The sequence below is a fragment of the Agelaius phoeniceus genome, chromosome 14, assembly GCF_051311805.1.
Source record: "Agelaius phoeniceus isolate bAgePho1 chromosome 14, bAgePho1.hap1, whole genome shotgun sequence".
NCBI lineage: Eukaryota > Metazoa > Chordata > Aves > Passeriformes > Icteridae > Agelaius > Agelaius phoeniceus.
Genome location: NC_135278.1, coordinates 3,406,523 through 3,431,281, shown reverse-complemented (window position 1 = coordinate 3,431,281; position 24,759 = coordinate 3,406,523). Strand labels below are relative to the sequence as shown.

General features: G+C 47.6%; 1 protein-coding gene across 3 annotated transcripts in view; it reads left to right on the top strand.

Moving 5' to 3' along the window:
- NEXMIF (neurite extension and migration factor) overlaps positions 1–24,759 on the top strand; it is a 180,149-nt gene that overhangs the window by 1,370 nt on the left and 154,020 nt on the right. Inside the window, exons 2-3 of one of the 3 annotated variants that reach the window (XM_077186016.1) lie at positions 65–609; positions 1,834–2,125. The gene's annotated coding sequence lies outside the window, so the exon portion shown is untranslated. Of the gene's footprint in view, positions 1–64; positions 610–1,833; positions 2,126–2,786; positions 2,934–3,784; positions 4,156–24,759 lie in introns of those variants that run through there. The other 2 variants (XM_077186015.1, XM_077186017.1) reach the window with 2 other exon arrangements.

The following is a 24,759-nucleotide window of genomic DNA, read 5'->3' as shown; positions in this document are numbered from 1 at the left end:
CTTGGAGACCTGGAAACCTCCGTGGCATTGGCCTCTTGTCATAACCCAGGTTCTTTTCTCTTAGACTGACTCCTGCTTCCTAGAGAGACCAGCAGGCAGAGGATCCTGGCATATATCCATGTCTGGGCACATGGATTCTGTGTGAAGACAGCTGGAAGGCTGGGACAGATGTACATGTCTGATCTGCTCCATGGTGCAGGTTGCAGTGAATGATCACAGTGCTGGCTGCAGCAGTGGAGCTGCAGGGGGCCAGGAGAACAGCAGGGCTGTGGGGCAGGGCTGGGCTGGCAGCACAATCACCCCTGGCTCAGGGGCTGCCCATCCCTTCCTGCCAAAAGGAGCTTTCTTAGAACCTTGTTCTCACACCTGTGAGCCTCTACCCGACAGCCTGGAAAATAAATACCCTGCCAAGGTGGGAAAATGAATACCCTGCCAAGGGTACCCTGTCAGTGCCCCTTCCACATCTGTTTGTGGCACTACATGGAAAGATCACAGAGCACAGACTGTTGATTTTTCAGATTGCCTCAGATGCTGTGCAGAACTTCAGGCTGCCTGTCAATCACTATTGTGGTGGTTCTGTAACTGAAGGACCTTCAGTGAGTGGTGTAGGTAAGTGGAACTAAAGGCATTGTATTGTTTCACAGCCCAAGGATAATCTTTGAGCCTTATGTTTGTGCTCTCCTTGAAATACAGCACTTAAATAAATACTTGGGTTGTCTTTCTAAACTAGATCCAGGTGCAAGGCTCACTTAATTGAATGTGTCTTTTCATCTCCACCAAGGCCCCCCCCCAGGTTTAGTTCTAATCTTATCTTGGTGATTATACCCAGGTGATTGCCATCACCTCCAGCACACAGCTCCAGTGTGGCACCTTCCCAAAGGCATTGGCAGCAGCTGGGTGGCTCTGCCAGGTGCTTCTGGCCGTGTTATTCCTGCCCTGGGAGGTGCCTCAGCAGAAGAGCTGCCAAATTTGCTTGTGTGCCTTTGGTGGCACTTTTCAAGGGCACAGCCCCTATGTGAGGTTGCTGAGGGCAAAACCTGCCCCTCGCTCATTTTGAAAGCAGTTCATGACCACCATCCACCTGTGTGTTTATTTTAGTGAGCACTGCCAGGTGTGCTGTCACCATCTCACCTGACCCTGATTAATTACTTATTTATATTACTCGAATCTTTCTGCCAAGAAAATGACGGGGTAGTGAAACAAAATGCAGCGTTGCAAACATGCAAAGGCACAGGGACTGAAGTGTGTGATTCCCACAGCAATGTGGTGAGGCTGGAGAGGAAAGCCACCACTTGGGATAGGACTGGGAAGTGCTACTTCCCAGAAACTGTGACACCACCTCACTCTGTAGCCTTGGGCAAATCATTTACTGCTGGTCTCAGTTGCTGCACCCCTTCAAGCATGTGCCCTGACACAGTGGGAATGAATAATTTATTCACACGTGATGTATGGCATGTCCTGGTTCTGGGTATTGCTGTTAATGAAGAAAAAATGAGATTAGTTTATTTTGCGGTGCTGAAGGTTCATGTGTAAAATGCTCTGAATTCAGAGAGCATTCCATATGTTGTCATAAGTTCCTGTTTTATTACTGCATGGATGGGGGTCTCATGCTGTGGGAACAAGGACTAAAGTGTTTGATACTTCAATATTTTAGCCACAGAATTAGCTAATCAATTTTTAGATTGTATGTGCTGTTTAACATGAAAAGGCATCTCAAGGGATAACTTAAGACTAGAAACCTCTTTTAAATATCACAGTGAACTTAAATAAACCTAAAGGCTAATAGGTGTGTCTGGTTTGCCTTCTATTTGCTGAACCATTCTGTTGACTCAGGAGATGAAATAACCGAAGTTTCCTCCAGTCCCCGGTGCAGAAACTCCGGCCACGGTGCTCATGTGAGGGTGTCACAGAGACACGGGGGGGTCCTGCGAGGAGGGGAGGATGCTATCGGCTCACGCACTCCGGAGATGCTGGCTCCTGCCTGGACTGTTTGTCGCCCTCCTGCTCGGCTAAAGGCAGCGCCTGGTTTGTCCCTGCCTTCCTTCCCTCGGCGTGCCCGGCATCTCGGCGAGTCCTCAGCCGGCCTGAGATGAGGCAGCCTCCTCCCGGGAATGGGCATCTGAAGGTAAACCACGGTTTTAGACGCTGTTATTAATAACGTGATCATGAAAATATATCAGAAAAGCTGCTGCAAGCCCTAAGGTGACTCCCATATCCACTATGGAGAATTCAGCCGGATGGACAGTGCCGGGAGCCAGTTCCACTCCCGAGCTCCGGCCGAGCCGTCCGCGGGGGTGACACCCGCTCGGCCCATTGTCCCCTCCCCGCCGGCCCGGCCCGTCCGTCCTTCCTTCCTTCCCTGACCCTTCCCAGCGCCCCCGTTCCCTCAGCCCCGGCCGAGCTCTCGGCACCTGCCCGGGCCCGGCGGCGGCCGCGCGCCCTTTATGGCCGGAGCGGGCGCGGTGCGCGCTCCCGAGGGCCGGGCCGGGTCGGGCCGTGCCGGGCCGGGTGCGCGGGGCGGGCAGCGGGTCCCGCTCCCAGAGAACGAACAATGGCAGCGGCGGCGCTGCCCGGCACCTCCTGAATGGGCGCAGGCCTGGGGGGCGGCGGCGGCGAGGAGGAGGAGGAGGAGGAGGCAGCGGCGGCGGGGCGAGGCGAGGCGGGAGCCGCCGCCCCCCATCCTCCCTCCCGCCCTCCGCCCGTCCCTGCGCAGGGAGCGCGGGGCCGGGGGGCCCGTCCGTGGGGCGGCGGCGGCGGCGGCGGCGGCGGCGGCGGGGGAAGGGGCGGGGGCCGGCGGCGGGAGGCGGGGGCCGGGGGCGGGCGCGTCCACCTGCGCGCGCCGGGCCCCGGGCGCATGGAGCAGCGCTGAGCCGCAGCACCGGCAGCGCCCGGCGGGCGGGGGACCCCCGCTCCATCGCGGGCCCCGCGCCGAGGTGAGTCCCGCCGCGGCGGAGCTTCAGCCACACGCAGCCCCCCTCCCGCGCCGGCACACCGCGGGGGCAGCGGGGAGGAGGAGGAGGAGGGGATGCTGATGGCAGCGCCGGCCTGCGCGGAGGCCTGCGGGGAAGTTGCGGGGTGTGCGTGTGTGCGAGGGTGGTCTGAGGTGACGGGGGGGGGCGGCAACTTGGCGCCGTGTCCCCCCCCCCACCCCGGGCAGGTGCAGCGCGGGGCGGGGGCGCCGCCCCGCCGGGTTCCCCGGCGGCCGCGGGGGCCGCGCTTACTTCAGCCTCGGCCAGAACAAAAACATAATGAAGGAGGGGGGATGGGATTTTTATTTTTATTTAAGGGAAAAAAAAAAAAAGCCCCAGCCCTGGGAGTAGCTGTCACCGCGCGCATTAAACTAGAGAACTGGCTAATCAAATAAAACTGGCTCATTGTCTGAAACTCTATCCCAGCGCAAAATGCGGCTGTGAATGTAATTAACCATCTGTCTGGCGGGCGGCGGAGCGCCGGGTCCGTGCGGTCGGCACCCGGGCGCTGCCATCCCCGAGCCCCGGGATGTGCCCGGTGTGCGTGTGCGAGGAGGATGCCGGAGCCGAGGGGGGGGAACGCGATCCTTCCTCGGCCCCGAGGCGAGCGAGCGATGCGCGGTGCGATGGATGAACCCAAACAAGCCGTGGGGTTCCGGCGGTGAGCGCCGGGGCGATCGGTGTGCCGTGGGTGCTGCCCCGGCGCGTTCCGCCTCCCGCGGGGAAGCCGCGCACGATGGGTGCGTGTGCGGGGGATCCGCGGCCGGGAGCCGTGGGTGGATGCGTGAGGCCGGAGGGAGCGGTGCGCCTGTGCGAGCCGAGGCCTCCTCAATGAGCCTCTTGCGGGAAAACAAAACGGCTCCGCGGTCCTTAAATCCTCCCGGAGGTTTTCCCCTCGTTTCCGCCCGGCGGTTCGCTCGTCCCCCCTGCCCCGAAACCTCTGTGCAGCCATCAACATCCTGGTACTCGGAGGTACCTGCTGGCATCGCTGGAGCGGCGTGGTACTGCGGTAACAGCGAGCCCGCGGCACACGCTGCTGCCAGCGGGGCTCGGTGTGCCTCTACACACGCTCCTGCCTCTCGCTTTGCTGTTTGAAATTTTTTTTTTTTTTTTTTTTGGTGGTGTGCGTGTGGTTTAGTAAAGGAATAATACAGAGGCTAAAAAAATAGCGGCAGCGCTCAAGCAGGTAGGATGCAATTTAAAGTCACTTCAGCTAATACCCCATGCAAGACTGCATTTGTTAAGGTATGTGAGCTGTGCAGAAGGCAGCAGTCTTTAGTGAATCACTTTTGAAAAACAAATACTTGACAAAAGAACCAGACCTGCTAAATGGATAACAATTATGTAAGCCTATAGTAGGTTTTGATGTATGTCAAGTCTGTTAAATAAATCAACCTGTTCAGTGAATAAATCTGCTCTGCACCAATGCCTTATTATAAATTTTTTTAAGGAGAATAAACCTGTGTATTTAAGACGTTTTTAGTGATGTGAATCGTGTGGCCAAGCCCCATAGCTGCCAGTGACACAAGACAAATCCGTGGGGAGGGTGGGGTGCAGGAGCGTGGGGAGGGGTAAGGTGGATATTAAAAATACACAAAGATGTGCATAAGGATTCCTAGTGATAAAATTCTCACTGATCCATGTCTTGATGGAGTATTTGCTTTGCAGTGGCAATGGCCCATACAAAGCTACATTGATTTAGCTTGCTCTGTTCACGATGGCAGTTCTGGTGAATAATTATTTTCCCAAAAGCCCTAACCAAGGGAAGAAAGAGAGTCCCTGCTTGGCCTACACAGTAGTACAGTATCTTTGAAAGCGCGTATCCGGCTGCAAATAAAGAGAGCCAGTTCAAGTGTTACTACACTCAGCAGGAATAAAAGGGAGGCAGAAAAGGGGAGCACCCGGCCGCCTTCCCCGTGTGCCTCGTCCCCCTTTCCCTCTCTGCTCCTCTGCTCGGCTTTGGGGGTGGGGAGGGGGGATTTTTGTGGGTTTGTTTTTCCTTTTTTTTTGTGTGTTTGCTGTTGCCTTTTGGAGGCGAGGCTCTGGCAGCCCACTTAAAGGTCGAGTTCTGAATGCTGAGGAGTCTCTTTGAGATGGAAAAAAAGAGAAGAGGTTGTGGCCAGTGGGTTTTAACTTCCAAACTGGGACAGGGAGTACGCCTGTGTGGGGCAGTGCCTCGGTGGTGTCCTTCTCTTTTGAGATGGTGAGGCCTCGTGGATGGTTTGTGATGGGTCACGTGTGTATCTTTTTCCTGGCTCTGCAAAGGAACATATGAAAAGGCTCAAATGTGCTTGCAGGACCAAGAAGGCCCCAGGCTCAGGGAGAAAGTGTTCCAGACAAAGGGCTCTGGCTCAGGTTGGGTCCTGGGTGTGGGACCCAGCCATCGATGCGAGGTGTGTTTTTTGGATATTAAGGCTTTTCCATTGTAGCAGCAACCCAACCGTGCTGCTTTCCCCCAGCACAGCAGTGAACAATCCCCTTGAAGTTTATGCCCCGTTGCAAACAAAAAGCAGCATTAGGAAATAATCTTTTCCTTGGGCAGGATCCAGGAAGGAGAGCCATGGATGCTCCAGGCCTTGCCCTGGTCCTTGTGTGGGGGCTCTTTGATGCTGCCGTTGCTGAGTTTGTGTTTGGCCCTGAGAGAGGCTGGGTAGCCTGACTGTTTACCAGAGTAAAATTGCTCTTGCTTCTCAGTAATGACAGCTTTTGCTCTGTGAGGGTATTTAAAAAAAATATATATTCTGAGAATTGGGAGCAAAATAATTGTTATGTAATCCACCTGTTACGTTCAAAGTCCTGTTTTCCACCTGGGAGAGGATTGCACTTTTTTATTTTTATGCTAGATCTTTGTGTACTTTTAGCCCCGCTTGAGTTGGCTTTATAATCATTACCTGTGTGTACAGTCAGGTGCTTGACGAGCCTGATTTTGTGGATGCTGCCAGCAGTGAGTAAATGAGGCATGTGGCATAAAACTGAGCAAACCATGTTTTGTTGGAACCTTGCTCTTCCCTCTTGTCTCTGAGCTGGTGGTTCACACCCCTGGTGTCACCTGTCACCTGTGCAGGGGTCTGAGCTGTTCTAGCATGAGGATCCACCTGATTTCTTACCTGTATGTGCTGTGAGAGGCGTGGTGGGATCTCAGCCTTTTGGGGTTTCTGATTTTAGGGCTCCTGGGTGCTGTTACAACCAAACATTAAATAATTGCCATGTGTTGTGTCGTGTAGAAAGCAGTGAAGCTACAGATGCTGAAGATGATGGGCTGCCTTGAGCATCCAGGTGTGGGGGTTTGCCTGAAGGATGCAGGAATTGAGTGTAAAACCTGTCCTGCTGCCCGTGCTGAGGGTTGGTACCACTGCTGACATGAGGAGAAATGGGGAGTGTTTGGGAAGCTGAGCCAGAGGGAAGCTTGCAGGAGGAGCCCTCAGCTCTGCAAATGAGTGTTGAGCCCTTATCCTTAGCACATTGTCTTAGGAACAGCCAGGGGAAGTGGCTCTGCTGCTCTGGACTGTGGTGGTAGTGCTGGGTGGATTTTGTTTGCAGTTCAGGGGAGTAGCATGTAATCTGTGTAATGCTGCTTTTGTGTGCCTCTATTGCAAATTGATGTCTGGGGAATGACATGAAGCAAAGGCTCTAGACCAGCAGGTCTGTGATATTTTTGTAGCAATGTCTTTTTATTCAAAGCAGGTGTCATGGAGATCTTTCATCCCAGGATTTCTTTCATCCCTGGCGTTTGTTAGCTTGTGTTAAAACTTTAAATCTTGAGAATTTCTTCTGTACAGAAGGTGTTCCTCATGTTGCTCTGGCATGGGCTGAGCTATGATTATGCAGTCTCCAAAGACTGACACGGATGAGGTGGATCTGTGTCTGCAGGGCTACGTCAGCCCTGTGAATAATCCAGGGACTGGCCCAGTGCCCTCCAGTCCCAGGCAGGGTCTGTGCCAGCCCAGCTGGAGGAGCTGCACAGGGATCTGGGGGTGGGCAGCACTGGGGCTGTTGTCCCTGGGCAGAATTTTCTTCTAACCCTTAAGCATTCAGGAGGTGATTTATATTTGCAGTCTTGTTTGCCTTTAAAAAAGCTTTTGACTACGAGATAACTGATTTGCTTAATTTATCCAAGCTCTTGTCTTGATGGTCTCCCATGATGGAGAATTCTGCTGGCTAATTGTTGCCTTTCAGTGATCTTATATACATCTTTTGTTTTGTGCTGCATCTTCAGAATCGGGGTGGATGTGTCACTAGAAGTTTCTGATCAGTCTCCTTGTCTTCATTTACTGGTGTTGCTCCCTGCTGGGGAGGTGGACCCACAGTCTGCTGGCCCAACAGCATTGCTTGGACCCCAGCTAATTAATTTACCCCCTCAGTTTAACACCTTTCTGAATTGTCCCTGCCAGGACTGTGATCTGGCTCTGCCAGTAGCTTTGTTTTCCTTAGGCATCAGACCAGGGTGCCTCTCTTAAGAGGGAGCTTGAGCTCAGACTTGTGCTGTCCCATTGAGAGGTGTTGCAGTGCCAGTCTCTGTGTCACTGGGGCTGGCAGAGCTTGTAGGCCTGGCCTTAACACCAGTTTAGGTTTTTTGCCAATGTATCAGCTTCCTCCTCCTCCTGCTGTGGGGTTTCTGTGGTGTAGAAGGGACTCCTGGTGGTGGGTTTGGTGTGAGGCTCCTTTCCTGCTTTGTGGTGTCTGGGGCTGTTCCCCTCTGCCCCACTGAGCACCTTGGAGAGAGGAGAGTCAGGATTTCTGAAATAACCCCAAACAGCCAAGGCGTTTTCTGTCTCTGCTCGCCCCCAGGGTAGGGAGCTCCTCACAAATTAAAACCCAGCATTGTCACTGTCCTTTTCCTGAAACAGCTGAGAGGGTGGTGATGCAATGAGACTCTTACATTTTGAGGGTATTTGGACTCTCAGATGGAGGTTAGCAGGAAAATGAGCTCCTGTGGATCTTGCAGGACTCTCAGGAGTGCCAGGACCTGGCTTGGGGTGCTCAGAGCACTCCTGAGAACTTCTTGGTCGTTTCATTCCCAGCATGAGACCCGGGTCCTGGGGAGGGCTTGGGCACAAATTCCCAGCTCTTTCCCAGTTCCATTCCAGGTGAGGTCTCTGCCATGCTCTGGAGCTGCTTTTGGAGCTGTGTCCTTATTAAAAAAAATCAGATTCCTTTCCTTGCACTTGGGAGGATTTTAATTGTCAGTTACAGTACAGGGGAACCAAATGTGGAAAACACAAGTTCTGTGGGTGAATTTTGTTTCCTGCACAATGTTCCAATGAATGAGATGAGTCTTTGATGGAGGAGAGAAGCTGAAGCCTTATGAAGGGCCTGTTTATTGGCATTAATTATTTTTTATTAGTTACAGCATCCGTAGTCCGTTGGCAGTAGAAGAGCCCAAAGTAAGAATATTAATTCTTCAGAAGTTTTTCAAAGCTTGCATTTTTCATAAGAAGCTTGTGAAGCTTCAAATCTAAAGCTTCCAAAGCCTTTTTTTTTTTTTTATTCTTCAGAAGTGCCACTGAAGCTCTTTTTTAAATTTCTTGTATTTTAGCTGAAACTATGAGTTTTACACATGGAAAAAAAAAAAATAGTTCTTTCCCATCCACTGCATTGGCCCCAATTTTCAGGTCCCTGGCTGGGTCAGCCAAGCCCCGTGCAAGCATCAGCTGTGCTCTGGAGAGCAGGTGAGGACCCTTTGCTGCTGATTTCCTGTCCTTTCCCCCCTCTGGCTGGGGTTTTACTTGGTGCTGAAGCACAGATGGGTGTGAAAGGTGGATTTGTTTGTGACTGGCCAGTTTGGACAATACTTGACCTTCACAGCTGTTGAATAACTTCAGAGAAATACTGAACTGCTTTATGGGAGCGAGGAGGGTGGCTGGGAATTTAACCAGCACAGGGGGAATCTGGTGTCTCTTTGGCCAGAAAGCAGCATTTTTAAACAGTTTTTTTTTTTCTGGTAGCTTTGCAAGGTCATGTTTTAATACTCTGAATGTGAATTTAAGGGTCATACTGGTATTTCAGTGGTAATACAGATGGATGCTGGATCTTATTTCATATTGCTCCAGGGAATGGAGCAATTAGTAATCTTGGCTCTCTCTGAACCTCGAGGGGGAAAATGAAAATTGCCTTTTTCAGGGTGGTCACTGTTCTCATTTGCATGAAAAAACTGTTGGGGAGTGGGGTGATTTTAGCTACAGAAAGTTGTGGTGTGGGTTTTTCTGTTTAATGTTACTGCCAACATTACCTGGACAGGTGAATTCACTGACAGCTGTGCCTTTAACGTGGCAAGATGGGTGGAATTTTTTGGGAAGACCAGAAGGGAAGGTGCTGCTGACCACAATTTTTCAGCTGACATTAAAGCAAACAAGCAAACCCCAATCTCCATAACACCACTGGCTCTGTAGGGAGCAGCACACAATCACTTCCCATGGTTTGTTTATGCCTGCCTCTGAGGAAATCTCCTCTATCAAAATCACCTGTCCATGCAGTGTGAGAGAGACAGAGATTCATTCTGGAGTCCATGGAGCGTTCGGTGCCAGCTCGTGCAGGAATTCAGCTGAACTGTGCCATGGGTACAGAGGAGTTCAGAACAAATAATTGTCCTAACCCTGTAACCTTCACTTACTTAATTGTCTTATTTGTCTGGTTAGTTTGGTGGAGAGAGTTTGTAGTGCAGGGAGAGGAGTTTTGTGTATTGTGGCTGTTTTTTGGTTAATTTGGCTGTTTCTTTGGGGCATTTGTGCTCGTTCCTTGCCTGCTGCTTGCTGGGTTTGAGCAGATACCAGCAGCAGCTTTTTGGGAGGTGGATGGATGGGAGGCTGGGCAGGCCACTGGGTTTCCAAGGAGCTTCTGGTTTGAGAGTGAATTTCTGAAAGGCTTGATTGCTCAGCATCACAATTGATGGCTGTTTTAGGCAGCACAAAGTTGTGTTTCAGGATTTCCATTCAGGTTATAGTTTATGGCCCTGTGCAGTGTTGAGCTAAGAACCACGTGCTCCTTACAGTTCTCTCTTCTTCTGCAAAGGGTGTTTGAGCTGGTGCTCAGTCATCAGCAGGGTCTGGTGCTGATTGCACCCTTTGGAAGCATTTCTGGCTTTGCAGGAAGGATGGGCAGAGCTGGAGCTCCTCAGTGCCGGATGTGTTGGCTGTTCTGTGGAATTGCTGATCCTGATTGCTGGTGTGTGCAATTACAGCTTCCAATTCATGTGTTAAGCAAACCCTGGTATCTCAGGTTCTCTCTGGATTTTTTCCCCATAAACTACATCCTCCTTTTCTCCCTTGTTTATGGTGTTCACCTGGCCATGCACAATCTGTGTGCTGGATTCCTCACTAGGATGAGTTTAGGATTTCCTAAAGGTTAGTTCAGAGGGGGCTTGGAAGCATCTTGGATTAACTTTTCACCCACTGCAGGTGGTCTGGGGGGGTTCTTGGGTAAAATGAGTGGCTTGGGAATAAAAACAAAACAACTTCAATGCCAGCAAAGAGCCAAGAGCAGGAGTGGGGGAAGGTGGCTCCTAGGAAGGGATTTCAGTGAAGGTGGTGGGGAAAGGAGGAACATGCTGCCTAAATTGTGTTTTGAAGCTTTTTGGCTTGGTGTGGTATGGGAAAGTCTTCATCTGCATTGTGATCAGTGAGTTTGTGCCTGGTGGAGTCCAAATATTGTATCAGAAATGCTTAATGACTGACTTGTGCCTTAAACCTCATGTGAAGGGGTTATGTGCCCCATTGCAACATGCAGGAAACCTAAAATATCTGAAATCTGCAGCTGACAATATAATTGATGAGTTCTCACCCTGCATTCCTGGTGTTAAAACAAAAGGCAGTTTAAGGGTATTACAATATTTACATAATCTATATAAAGTATATTGTATCCATATAATACATCATTTTATTTAAGGGTATTAACCTATATTATATTCTATTAATCAGTTAGGCTGGGCATTTGCTGAAGGGGCTGTGTTAAATCACTCCTACATTTGTGAGGGTCAGGTTGAAAACTTGATGTGTAGCTCAGAGTTTAGTCAGTATTTTTGGTTTTTTGTTAATACCTTCATCCCTCTGCCTGCATTTATGGGTACAGCCATACCCTGTGGTGATGCCTGCTAAACTTGTTATCTGTGGCTGTTTCAATAATTTCTCTTTGGGGCAATAGAAAGCTGCTTAAATATAAATGACAAGAGGGGGAGCAGAGGGGTTGCAATGAGCATTTCCAGGTTTGATGGGGGCTCTGCAGGGTCCTGCTCAGAGTCCCCAAATGCTTCACACCCTGCTCTGTCTATCCTTGAACAACTTGGAAAATGGAAGTCAAAATAGTTTGTTTGATGTTATTTATTCAAATCTGGAAAGGATGGTTGTGCAAAGACCAAAGAAAAATGGTTTTAGTCTGACAAATGCCAAGGGTTTTTGTTTTGTTTTTAAAGCCCAAACAAACCCTTTGGGATCCTTGGCTGGGTATATAATAGCATGAAATACACCATTCCTTTCATTCTGCTCCCTAAAAATCTAATTTTTTATGCATTTAAAGTGGGAGTTGAGGCAAAAACAGAGTTTAGCTCTGTTGACCTATATTTATGAAAAGAGAAGGCTTGCTAAGTGTTGCAAGAAAAGAATATATAGTGCTGTTGGTATACTCTGACAAAATGTACACGCATACTAAAACCACTTTTGGGATTCTTCATCTTCTTACTGAACGTTTAAGCCCTTTCCAGCCAGATTCAATCCATTTTTGCAGTTCATGGCATGTATATTCAGGCTGCCATTAATAGCCATGAGGCATCAGTGAAGAAGGGCAGTAAAACAAGGAGTCTGGGGTAGGCAGAGGAGGGTGGTGGTGCTGAAACCCTCCCTGATCCCTGGTTTAAAGGTGAACTTTTTTCCCCTGTTTCCTTTTTGTTGTTTTGTTTTTTAATTCAGCCCACTCTCTATAAAGTGCAGTTTAATGGTTATCATGCTGCTTGTTGCATAACTGTGGCACAGATGTTATTTTTTTGTAATGTTGCCTGACATATTTAAAAGGGAGAGAGAGGAAGGGAATTTATACCCTTTGGAGATGAATATGTGGAGCCTATTAGTCTTAAAAAAAGTGTGAAGAGCTAGTTAGAGCTGGAGCTGGCACATCTCTGAAAGGCTGAGCTGTGGAGTGGAGCTCTTCAGATAAAGAATGAAGGTGTTTTATCTTCTGGAGTTTGTTGTGTGTGTTACCAGACAGCCTAAAACCCAAACTTGGTGGGGTATGTAATGTTTAGGCACATGATTAAATATTTTATGGAACTGAGACCAAATCCAAATGCATATTTAATAAAATGCTCTCCAGAATTAAGTTGTATGGGATAATCACTGGTGGTGCTCAGAGTTAAAGGATGTGGGGATGAAATACCTCTCTCAGCATGGGCAGCACTGAATGTGTGTTTATTTCACTGCAGCTGCAAACAACACCTTTAAAGTTCCTTTCTTATGAAGCTTTGACTGAGAAAATACAGTTAGGAGTACAGTTTTAGCAGAAGGAAAAAAATTGCATTCAGGCCTACCATTTCTGGGTGGAATAGGCATGAGAACATGAAATCATCTCTTTTTGGCATTTCTAGCAACATAAGAAGTTCTAAAATAGTAGAAATGCAAATAAGTAGAGTGAAAATGGTAGATGCTGTATTTATATTTATTTATGTATAATAACAGAATGCCTGGTGTTTCAGATCAGCACAGTGTGCCTGGATTCTCAGAGAATTTGTTTTATAAACAGGGATAAAGCTGCACAACCCACCTCTCCCTGCTCTACAGAGGAGCAAAGCAGCTCACAGGGAAATTAATGACCTGCTAGAAATGCAGTTGGGAAGTGGACCCAAGAATCTTGGCCTCCCAGCCCTTGTTTGAGCCTGTTGGGAAATTGGGATAAATTGGTAAAGGGGGAAAGAGGAGAGAAGAAGGAGATGTGACACCCACTGTCATGGAGCATCTTTTTGAAGTTGGGGAATAAATATAATTCAAATGATTCTTCTTAAAGAACTTGAAAAAAACCCAGGTGAACAGTTATAAAAACAAACAGAATGAAACCTGAGCGTGTTTTTGACTTGCTTCTGCCTGGGGCGAGACATTTAGGTTAGTTTTTATTTTGCTTTTGTTCTGCCCTTTGCCCCTCCCCCTTGCTGGATTACCTACTACAGGAAATAACAAATTAGGCAAAATGAATCCTAAATTACAGCTGGAGGAGGCAGGAGCTGCTGTGTGAGGGTGAAATTGCAGAGGCTCTGCTGTAAACTGGAGGGCAGTGCTTGTGCCTGGGATTTTCTCCCCCGAGGACCAGGTGGGGTGCGAGCTCATCCCTCAGCTCGGGGGGTCCTGGGTCAGGGAGGAGATGTCTCACCCTCCTCCTTGCTCCATCAGAGGCAAGGCTTCCTCACCTGGCAGGGACGCAGCTCCAGGGCTGGGAATTTTCTCCCTTTCCAGCCCATGCAGTATTTGGTGTGTGGTGCTCTGGAAACATCCTCTTCTGGCTAAGGGAAGGATGGAAAATACAGGGCTGAAATAGAAGGTTGGTGCTGATGCAAGCTGTGTTTACTTTTGAAAATTCAGTTTATTAAACTCAAGGCTGCAGAACTCCAGGGATCAGTGATGCTGTCTGAACATCACCTTCCGCACCGCACAAGCAATTTTTCAAAATTACTTTTTTAATTAAAAGTTGTATCGGTTTAACGCGAGTTAAAGGAAAGTTCACAGGCTTAGCATCGTCTGAAACATGCTGCAGATTTGGGAAAGAACCTTTCCCTGCCTTCTGAAAGTTTATCCAAAATAGTGAATATGCATGGGAAGAGAGGGAAGTCTCCTCCTGGGCTGGGTCTCTGAGGGATTGCAGGGTGAAGGTATTTATTGATTATCAGTCCAGCTCCGCTTCCATTACCTTCAGAAGGAGCTGCAGAGCAGCAGAGTTGGAATATGAACATAAGGAAAACAAGGAGGACTCGAGGTACAGCAGAGGAAAGTCAATACAGAGCTTATTTAAATGTCAGCTGCCTGGAAGAGCTGTGCTCCAAAGCTGTGAGGAGAGATTAGGGCTGGGAGGGAGGGAGCTGGCTGGGCAAGGCTGCTGCTGCTGGGGGCAACGCCTGCACAAGGAATATGTTAAGGAGGGAGAAGAAATGCTGACTGAAAATTGCATCTGACAATTAGTTGTGAGCAGCTAATTGGAGAAGTTGTGTGGCTCTTGGGCAGGGGAAGCCTGTGACTGTGCTTGGTGGGCGATCTGATCCATGTTAACAGTGTTATTCATCAGCACTGCTGACAGGGATAAGTGACACCCATTACAAATCTGTTTACTACCTCTAGATAATGTGTTTAGTTCCTGAATGTATGTGCAGGGTAGGGAGTGCCTGTGAGCACAGGGTTTCTGGAATTTTATAGAACTATAGAATATCCTGGGTTGGAAGGGACCCACAGGGACATTGAGCCCAACTCTGAGCCCTTTGAATCATTTTAAATCACATTGACTTTATTTTCCCAATAGGTCAGAGTTGTAATTCTGTGGCATTTGTCAATGTAAGGGATTTTGTATTTGGGGAGAGCTTGAGCAAAAAAAAATTACTGATTTGTAGAAGAATTGCCTGATTCTGAATTTCATGGCCATTTTTATTTTGGAAAGTTAGCCACTAATTATGTACTGTAATAAGAAGTAGTTTTATTACTGTTGTGTCAGAAGTAAAATTAGGTTGAGCACTCTCACGTAGGAAACATTATTGGAGTCAACCCCCAAGATGTTGCCCTTGGGGGGTAATGGTTGGACTTGATGATCCTGGAGGTCTTCTCCAACCTAAATGATTGAAGGCCCACAGGCCTTCCCTCTGCTGCCACCAAAGTTGGAGCTGTGAGATAAAATATTCAATTAATTATTTTTAAAGAAGGAGAACACAAATCCATGCCTGTGTCTCCAGCAGTGCCATCTGTGTGTGGATCAAACCCCAGGCACACCTCTGGCTGAGCTGGCTCCTCTGCCAGGAGTTCTCAGCATTTCAGGCAGGACTGGAGGTGAGAAAGATGGGGTGCTGTAGCTCATTGTAACCCAGCCAAGGTTTCCTTTATTTTGTCAGCCACCTGCTTCATTCTGAATGGAGTTTGGTGGTTTTATCTGCAGGGGGTGAGTGCCTTGTGCACATGAGAGCCAGAGGAATCACAGGCTTTGACATCCAGCCCGTTCCTGGCAGTGCTGGTTCCTTGGCACAGCCAAACTTTGTCTTAGCCCTGATCAGAACCTGTGTGTGGTGTACAGGTGCTTGCTGAGGCCAGAGAGACCATGACCATGGGAGCAAAGGGCAAAACAAACCCTGGTTTGGGTGTGTTTCATCTACATAAACACACAGCAAGAAGCCTTTGTGCTCTTACCAGCCATCCCTTACGGTCTCACTGCCTGCAAAGGTGAATTTACTGCAAAACACCCAGGGAGCATGGGAGAGCAAACACCGTGGGATGAGCTCTGTTTGCACTCTGTGATGCTCTTCTGAGCAGAAGGCCTCCCACCAGAAGAGACTTTATTGTCCAGAAGGGCAGGTGGCCACGCTGGGCAGGCAGGGATTTTACAGGTAGATGGGATATGAAGCAATGGGCCAAAGTTGCTGTCCCCCTTTCTGGCATTGGCTTTTATTTTCCAAAAGGTGTGATGAGAGCAGAACAGTGGACAAGGGAAGTAGGTTTGCATTTAAAATACACAGGAAGTCCCACTGAGCCAGCATTGATTTCTCTCTTGGCCCTGTAGCAGTGCCATCACTTTTCTGTCCTGTTCACCCCACTTGTTTAATGGGATTATTAATATGGATGCGTTTGCTTCCCAGGAGTGTCCTGAAAATCAGTTCAAGTTGGAAAAGTCTTGAAGAAGTCTCTCAGTACTGCTTAAAAAATTTAAAAACCTTAAAAATTTAAATTAAAAAATTTAAAAACTTGTTGATTTCTTTTAGCAAGAAGAAGTTTAGCTCCTCCTCTGCTGGAGTTTCCTCCTTGCATTTTTCCTGTTGCTTGTGTGTGGTATCCCATGGCTCTTCCAGTCTGTATCCTGCTTTATGAAATGTTACATTTTATCCTGTATTGGAGAGTCAGATTTTCAGTATGTATCTTATTACACAGAATAGGAGGCAGCCTTCAAAATATGGGCTGTATAACTTCTTCCCCAGATGACATAGAGGAGTTCTCATGCTTAATTGAAAGCTTCAGGATTCTATTTTCAAGACTTATTCCAGTAAAAGGTGGTGAGCCGTTTTTGCAGATTACTTGTGGCCAGGACTGATTTCTTGTCCAAAAATTAAACTCCTTTAGCAGTTTTTTCAAAAGGCAGCTGGGGAGCCGGTGTCAAGAGGGGGTCGAGTTAAGAGGAACACTTTCTGTAGCATGTAAATGAGATATTTCTTGGAGGGGATCCTTCCAAGGGGGGTTATCTGTAGGTGGTGTTAAAATCCTTGGATGTTACTGGAATTTGGATTGAAGATGAAGGGAGGGAATAAGGAGAGGAATGCTGGGAGGAGTGAAGAGTTTGCTCTTGCAGGGCAAGGGAACGCAGCACCTTCTCCTTTACAGCTCTCACCTGGAGCCCATGTTTCTTTCCCCTCAGGGAATTTTTGGTTCTTCTTTGGTTGTCTTTCCCTTCAGTATCAAAGCTGCATCCCCTGAAGGTTGTCTTGGCTTCTGGTGCCTGAGTTCACCCAGGGAATGAGATGAAACAAGACAAACTTGGTTCTAATCGCTCTCGTCTAATTCTGCTGCATAATGGAGATGAGCAGTACTTACATAACAATATCCTGGAATGTTAATAGATTTAATAACCCAGAAAGGTGGGAAGAGGTTCTGAATTACCTACAAAATGGCATCTAACTAATGAAGTTTACGGGAAGCTCATCTCTTTGAAGGAGAGTCAGATGGTAGGAGCGAGACTTCTGCGTATGCTCAGAAGAGGAGACAAAATGAAGCTGCCTGTCCTAATCAGAATAAAACTCCCATTAAAAATAAGTTCTGAGGTGCTGTTGGATTATGTCAGTAATACAGGGCTTCTAATTCAAGTCTTGCAAAAATGTAAACAACACAGACTCCTTTAGATTAAATCTTTTTTTTTTTTTCCAAGTGTTGATATGTTCCAATCTTGGGGATTAGAACTCTGTATGTGCCCAGCGAAAACAATCGGTTCATTAATGCTGTTTTGTTAGACCTTGCCCCCCTCTTGCCATGGTGATAAGGGACCTTAATTAGATCCCAGAACAAATGCTGGGGAGCTTGACAAAAAGGAGAAACATGGGGAGGGGGTGGAGAAATACTGAGATGTTGTTAGCAGATACATGCAGAGAGCTGGATCCTGCAGAGGAGGGACCGTGTTTTATGGCAAACTCTGGTTTTCCTTCCCAGGAACACAGCCTGTGCTGCTGGGCTGGGAACATCCATGGACAGTGTGCAGGACTGGCCCTGTCAGCTCCCTGCACATCAGATCCTGCTGCATGGGCTGGGAGGGGGGACTGGGGGTTAAAAATGTGCATTCCTGAATCTGGGCTGGATGCTGCTGGTGCTCCCCATGGGAAGGGGCCGGATCATCGGGTCGATTCATGTGTTGGTTTGTGAACAAGGAAATGTCTGTGTGGGGAGGCTTGGAAAGGGAGAAGGAGGAGAATTCAGAGGATTTTTATGAATACCTTCAGCAGAGAGGGTGGAGGCAAAAGAGGGGGAATTGTGGTGCTGAACAATGAAAAGGAAGGTTGGCAAATAATCTGGGAAAAGGAAGAGAGCTTTCTCTGAGAAGCAGATCTCCATGTGGTTTCAAAAAAGCAAGCATGCAGAAACATGGGCGTTAAAAATTAAGAAATGCTGGGTTATTCTGTTTGTTTTCTATTATTGGGTGCTCAGGTTACACCTTCAAAACTTCCTGTGCCATCATTCGAGGTAGAACATTAACTTCAGGTTAAAATCCCAGCTTCTCATTAACTGCATTTGCAGTCTGAAATCAGAGGACTGTGGCTATCAGCTCTCATACCTTTGTCTCCAGTCTTAAATTACCTGCTGCCTGATTAGTTGTACTTCATAATTATTCCTTACTTAAATTACCTTTCAATAAAATAAGACTGTCTCTTTGAGTCTCTCGTAGGAAGTGTGTTTGTCTGGCCCTAAGACAGTTGTTCTCTGAGCAACTAATTTATTAATTTATTTTTATTTTCATGTCAGGTTTTCTGTATCACAGTGACATGTCTTGCTACACAGGTGAAGATGTTTCAAGTGAAATTTATTGCATTACAAGATGATGCATAAAAGCCAACCGTGTTGTCAAGGTCTATCAAGCAGTTTAAAGCTTGGAATTGGATCTCTGTCTAGCCTAATATTTTAGAAACTTTTAAGTAAGAACAAGGTGTAATTCCTCTATTTTAAAAAATAGGCCTGTGCAAAGCATGCATCAAACCTGCCAGCATTTTAGTAAATATATCAAAAAGCAAATTCAGGTGCCTGTAGACCTACATCTCATTTAAACACATTATAGTAGGTGCTAAAGTAATCCTGTGAGAGGCAGGTGTTATCTCTGAGTAAACACAGAACTGTCCATCAGCCCTGATGATGTGGGAGTGCCTCTGTGTGATCTCCCTGTGCCTGGGGAAGCAGCAGGAACGAGCTGAGTGGCACCAAAAGCTGCTGGGTTTGGTGTTTGTGCCATTCCTTCTGAGCTGCTTGGCTTGGGACAGGGTTTGGTGATCAGGAGTGAAACAGCTCCAGGTACCAAGGTGTGCTGCCCTGCCCAGGCTGGCTCTGACAGGGGTGCAGTGGGCTCATTTTAACAAAGGGAGCTTTGTTTTTCCTGAAATGTGTTCAGAAAAGAGAAGCTATTTGAAGTTTGCTAAGTACAAGATGTCTTGCATTTTCTTACTCATCCACTATTTCTGTGTGTTTCCAATACCTCTCTTTAGGATGTTTATTCAAGGTTAACAGAACCTTCTTTACAGTGCTTGCTGTTCTTTCAAAACCCTGGCATTCATTATTTTTTAATTTTCTAGAGAGCAAGGTGGCCTTAAACATCCAGGACTATCCAGAATTAGTTTCTGTTTTGCAAGAACAGAAAGAGGCTTCTCTTTGGAACTGAATGGGAACTGAGGTGGTCCAGTTGAAGTTTTCCAATTTTCCTTTGCAGTCTGAGAGTGACTGTTTAAGCTTAAACAAGTTGTAAGGGTTATAAAGGCGATTTCATGGACCCTCAATGGAAAGGAATTTCAGATAAATATGTACAAGATGGCTGTAGTTTTAGTAACATTAATAAAATAAGACATAAAGGTAAAGTAGGGGGAGGAGATTTGAATTTTCAGATGGCTGAGATAGAGGAGGGTGAGCAGCCTCTGCCTGCCACTTAATTGGACCTCAGAATAAAGTGGAGACCAGGTGTCCCTGCTCTGTAAACCTGTGGTCTGCAAAATTATTGTCAGATAAACATTACTGCAGGAAAGAAACCTATAAACTCAGGTTTTTATGGATTATAACACTGATAGTTGTAAACAACACCATTAAAATCCACCCTTTTCAGACAGATGCTTCAGGAAAAGGGAACATGAACTCCTGCCCCTCTGTAGGAGTCTGTGCTCCAGAATTCAGGGAAGCTCTCTGGAAGTGGCTGCTGGTGTGGTGTGAGTGTGGTGAAACCAGAGCAGCACGTTTGGAAATTGCCTTCAGTGTCTTTAAAGCTGCAGGGGTCGCTTCCATGCTGTACCTGGCTGAACATCTTGGAGTTCTGGGGGGGGGGAAAGGCAGGCAGAGGATAAACAAATTATATCACTTAATATTAAGCTGAACTTGCTTATGGGTTTTAGTTTGGAAGGAATAAAATGAGTATTTCCATCTCCATTGTTAGTCCCCCCCTTGGCAGACTCTCTGTGCGTGCTGGTGATGGAATTCTCTGACTTGGGTTGGAACTGCTCCTGTCAGAGCAGGAAATGCAGAGTCAAGGTATTAAATAATGTGATTAGATGGTCTAGAGGATTTAGTCCTAAATCATGATTTATTTTTTAAGCTGTTGTTCCTAGTGTTGTACATATTAACTAAGAAGGTCTGTTTGGCTTTTACTAAGTCAAAACACTGTAGGAGAGTTTTTAAAGTCACAATTTAAAGCTCAGATTATGAGTTAAAGCTCAGACCTTTGCTGATTCCCACCAGTGGCTGTCTGGTGTGTGTGCAGAGGAATGCAGAGAACAAAGTGGGAGTGCCAAAATGCCAAATTCCCTGTTCCCCAGGGCAGCAGCTCTGCAGCCAGGGCAGCAGCAGCACGGGCAAGGTGGGTGACTTCAGGAAGACACCTCTGAGTTAAGCTGATAAAACCTCTCTTTAATCCTTCTTCTGGTTTCCACCTACTTCAATTAATTACAGAGATGAGTTGTTAGTGGTGAGTTTTATGAAACCATGTGTAAACAGTGTGTATAATGAAAACAATAAAGACCTCATTTGTAGATCAGACATTAGGGAGATAGGATTATTTCCTGGCTCAAAGCAGGTGTTAGTTCCCTTTGTGTGCAAGTTTCATGGCAGGGAAGTGTTTTGCAGGGAATAGTGCACTTTGGAAGGTGTGTGGATTTTACAGGCTGGGTTTGTACAAGTGCTGGTGCATCCACATCCGTGCTGGAGCTGTGTAATAATGGTGCAGCCACACCAGCAGAGAGAGATGTGTGTGGGAGAAGTCCTTGGTGGCCTGGCTTCTGCTTTTACAGTTTCTCCTGAGCTAACTGTTGAAGCCTTGCATTAAAAAATGAAACCTAATTAAGAATTATGTGAGTTGAGCAGTGTATTTGCAGCGAGTCTGTTGGAAGTCTTGATGCCACAACTCATGAAACTCCTGAGAGAGTTTCATGATGGATCTGAAGCATGTCCAGGAGCAGGACTGTGAGAGAGGGAGTCAGGGTTGTATGGAAGTGAAGCACAGCTGGTTTAACAGGGATCAGCCATCCCAGCCAGGGTTAGCATCCCTTGTCTGGTGTGTGTGCCTGCCCTGGGGAGAGCCCAGCCCTGGGCCTGGTTGGCTGCTGTCAGGAGGCAGCAAATGCCTGTCCTGGGGCAGGAGGAGCACCACTCATCCTCTGCAGCTGGGCTGCTGCTCCTGGCTTCTTTCCAGACCTCCTGGGCAGAAAAGTAGTCCAGCAAAAAAATTTGGGATGGTAGCTGTGCCTAAGGGAAGGCTGGAGCTGCAGGGAGCATCACACCAACATCTCCAAAAGACAGAGCTGTGGTGTGGGACACACTATGGCCATGGTGTCCCTTGGGTGTTGTGGGACAGTGTCACCCCCTGGCAGGTCAGGAGGTGCCCAGGCAGCAGAGCTGCTGTCAGCAGTGGGGATGGGATGGTGTTGGATTATGCCCTTTCTGACCCAGAGATGGGGCAACTTTTATTCCATTTTCGGTCTCATGTGAAAGGTGAGACAACACAGATGTTATAATTCACACCATCACAATCAGAAGCCAACTATTTTCTTTTTACAATACACTATAAGTGTTGCTTGGCCTATCAGCTTTTGCCACACCATACTGTAAATGCCTTAAAAACCAAAAATCTAAAATTACCCCTTGTGGGTCCAACTACAATGCACCTCTCACAGTTCTGTTTCTCTGAAGTATCCAGTCTTATTTACAAGGCCATCCTGTGAAACTGGTTTCCAGTTCCATTTCTCTCTTAACAATGTCTGTCCTGTTCTCATCTCAAAGTTTGCATACACTGTGTGAGCCTTCTGTCAGGCTTGGAGAATTCCTACAAATCCACTTCCGACAGGATGGCAGAGCCTGGGAACAGAATGGTGATGGTGCAGGGGTGATGATGGGATGGCAGAGCCTGGAGCAGCAGGGATGGTGATGATGGGATGGCAGAGCCCTGGAGCAGCAGTGGTGATGATGGGATGGCAGAGCCTGGAGCAGCAGGGGTGGTGATGGGATGGCAGAGCCCTGGAGCAGCAGCACTGGTGATGATGGGATGGCAGAGCCTGGAGCAGCAGGGGTGGTGATGATGGGATGGCAGAGCCCTGGAGCAGCAGGGGTGGTGATGATGGGATGGCAGAGCCCTGGAGCAGCAGCAGGGGTGATGATGGGATGGCAGAGCCCTGGAGCAGCAGTGGTGATGGTGATGATGGGATGGCAGAGCCCTGGAGCAGCAGTGGTTATGATGGGATGGCAGAGCCCTGGAGCAGCAGCAGTGGTTATGATGGGATGGCAGAGCCCTGGAGCAGCAGTGGTGATGATGGGATGGCAGAACCCTGGAGCAGCAGCAGTGGTGATGATGGGATGGCAGAGCCCTGGAGCAGCAGCAGGGGTGATGATGGGATGGCAGAGCCCTGGAGCAGCAGCAGGGGTGATGATGGGATGGCAGAGCCTGGAGCAGCAGGGGTGATGATGATGGGATGGCAGAGCCCTGGAGCAGCAGTGGTGGTGGTGATGGGATGGCAGAGCCTGGAGCAGCAGGGGTGATGATGATGGGATGGCAGAGCCCTGGAGCAGCAGTGGTGATGATGGGATGGCAGAGCCCTGGAGCAGCTCTCCATCTCCAGCACTGGAGGAGCCTGGAGTCTGCACGGGGCTGGATGATCCCCCTGGCCTGAAATGCTGCTGGCAGGAAAGCTGGGGCCCTGCCTGGCTGTTTGATTTGTCTCCCTGGCTTCCCCTGCCTCGACTCCTTTGTGCTCCTGGCAGGGAGGGCCCATCTCGAGCTGCAGATGGTCACAGGGAGCAGGGAGGTGGGAGCTGGCGAGGGGCTGGAAGGGACCGGGCGCTGGCAGCCACCAGGCAGGAGGAGCCAAGCCACTCACACAGAGCCCTTGCAGGACTCATTTACTGCTTGCAGGACCCTTATACAGAATACAGCAGCCTGTAATGTTGGTCTATATATATTTAAAATATAAAATTCATTACAGTTGTTCATCTCGGAACTACCAGGAGTTTCTCGTTGGTTTAACCAAGTGATGTAGTCAAACTCGTAAGTGCAAAAATGTCCAAGAAATTAAATTAGCAAGCCAAAAGTGATGGCATGGAAGGGGGCAGGAGGTAATTAAAAGAGAAGGCTTTGTAAAAAGCTTGATTCAAAGATTTGTAAGCAGATGTTCAGAGCGTAATTTTTTCTTTGTGTTCACTGGGAAGTTTCTATTTTATTCTTGCTTCTCAGTTGATGACAGAATAACAATACAGCTCCAGTGTCTGTTGTGAACAAACTTCTGTGCGCTTTTTGCCATAAAAACCCTTTTTTGCAGTATGTGGAAGTTTACCACAGACACATCATGGCTGTGTGATTGTGTACAAGTGCTAAATGCTCTTGGTATCCATCAGATTTAGTTCTGCTGCAAAAGCAACACTCTGGCCCTGTTGCTTACTGGTGGTGTTCATTAGCAAGTTTTTAACCCTTTTTTTTTTAGAGGCGGTTAAAAACTTCCAGAGAGTAGGAAGTTATGGTGCAGTGGTGTAAAGGTGCTGTAGGCTGCCAGTTCCCAAGGATGTCAGTGATGACAATCAGGCTGCAGAGCAAAAATCCTCCTGTTTGAATCATTCAGTGCAGGGTTCCCTGTATGACACAGGAGCTGGTGGATGTTCATTCCTGCATTGTTGAAGTAATTTTATTTATTGTACTTTCTGTGTTCTGGGAAGACCTGAAGCAGTGGCAGCTACAGGAGCCCCTGCAAGCTGGTCTGCCCCATCCCTGGAGGTGCCAAGGCCAGGTCTGATGGAGCTCTGAGCTACCTGGGGTGGTGGAAGGTTTCCTTGCCTATTTATATGGAAAGAGATGAGCTTTAATGTCCCTTCCAGCCCAGGCCATGGTGATTCTCTGTTTGTCTGGTCCGTGTAAAATCCCATGTGTACTTACAGCTCCATATTTTCTGGAGTTGCACACCAACTCCTGATCTCCAGTGGGGCTGCAGGCAGCGATCTCCGGGCTCTGCAGGAGTGTCTCAGAGTAAATGAGGTTGTTAATCAAGGCTGGGGCTTCCTCTGCTTACTTAAAGCTAATTAGGACTTGCCCAAAAATCTGCATTTTTAAATGGCCTAATTGAACTGTTCAGCAGTTTAATTTAGCTGTAATGGAGGCCTAAAGTTTTGGTTTTTGTCAGAGTAGGAGAAGACATTTATGGTTTGTAGTGGTCAGTGTGCAGCAGTGCAGTTACATTGCAGCTCCATCTTCCAGTGGAATAAACCCCACATTCCAGTGGAATAAAAAAGAATCAGAATCCCACTTTTACTGGCTTGGATGCAACAGAGAGCAACCTTATCCCCAAACTCACTGGCTAAATTCTACTAGAGCCTTTCCCTGCATCCTAAACTCCCCATGATTGTTTTAAGTGCATGCATTCAGTATTCTTGATGCCTGTCCTAAAGCTGCATAGCATTTCTGTAAAACACAAAATACCTTGTGACACTTGCCATTTCTTACTACACGTACGACCTCTGGAATATCTCCAAAGCTCTGGAAAAGAATGAGATTTTCAGTAATGGCTACAGGCATTAAGGGCATAAATACTGTTGAGTATCAGTGGGATTTATGCTCCTAAGTTGCTGTAAATGCTTTTGAAAGTCACATCCAAAATGCATCATTAAGAACAAGATATGCTGCTAGTGTTTTTTAAAGCAGATGTGTGATATAGATGAACAATAAAATGAAAGGTGCTTTATAATGTTATTCTTGTGGAAGAATTGTTAAGTACATAATTATTACAAACAGCTGAATTTTGGAGAGCTTTCTTGTCAGGATTGCAGTTTGGTGTCTTGATATTCATCCAGCTCCAGAGAGAAACCAAGGGACTGAGATTTCAGGGCAAAACTCCTATAGTCTGTTGTTAATCAAGAAGAAATTTCTATAT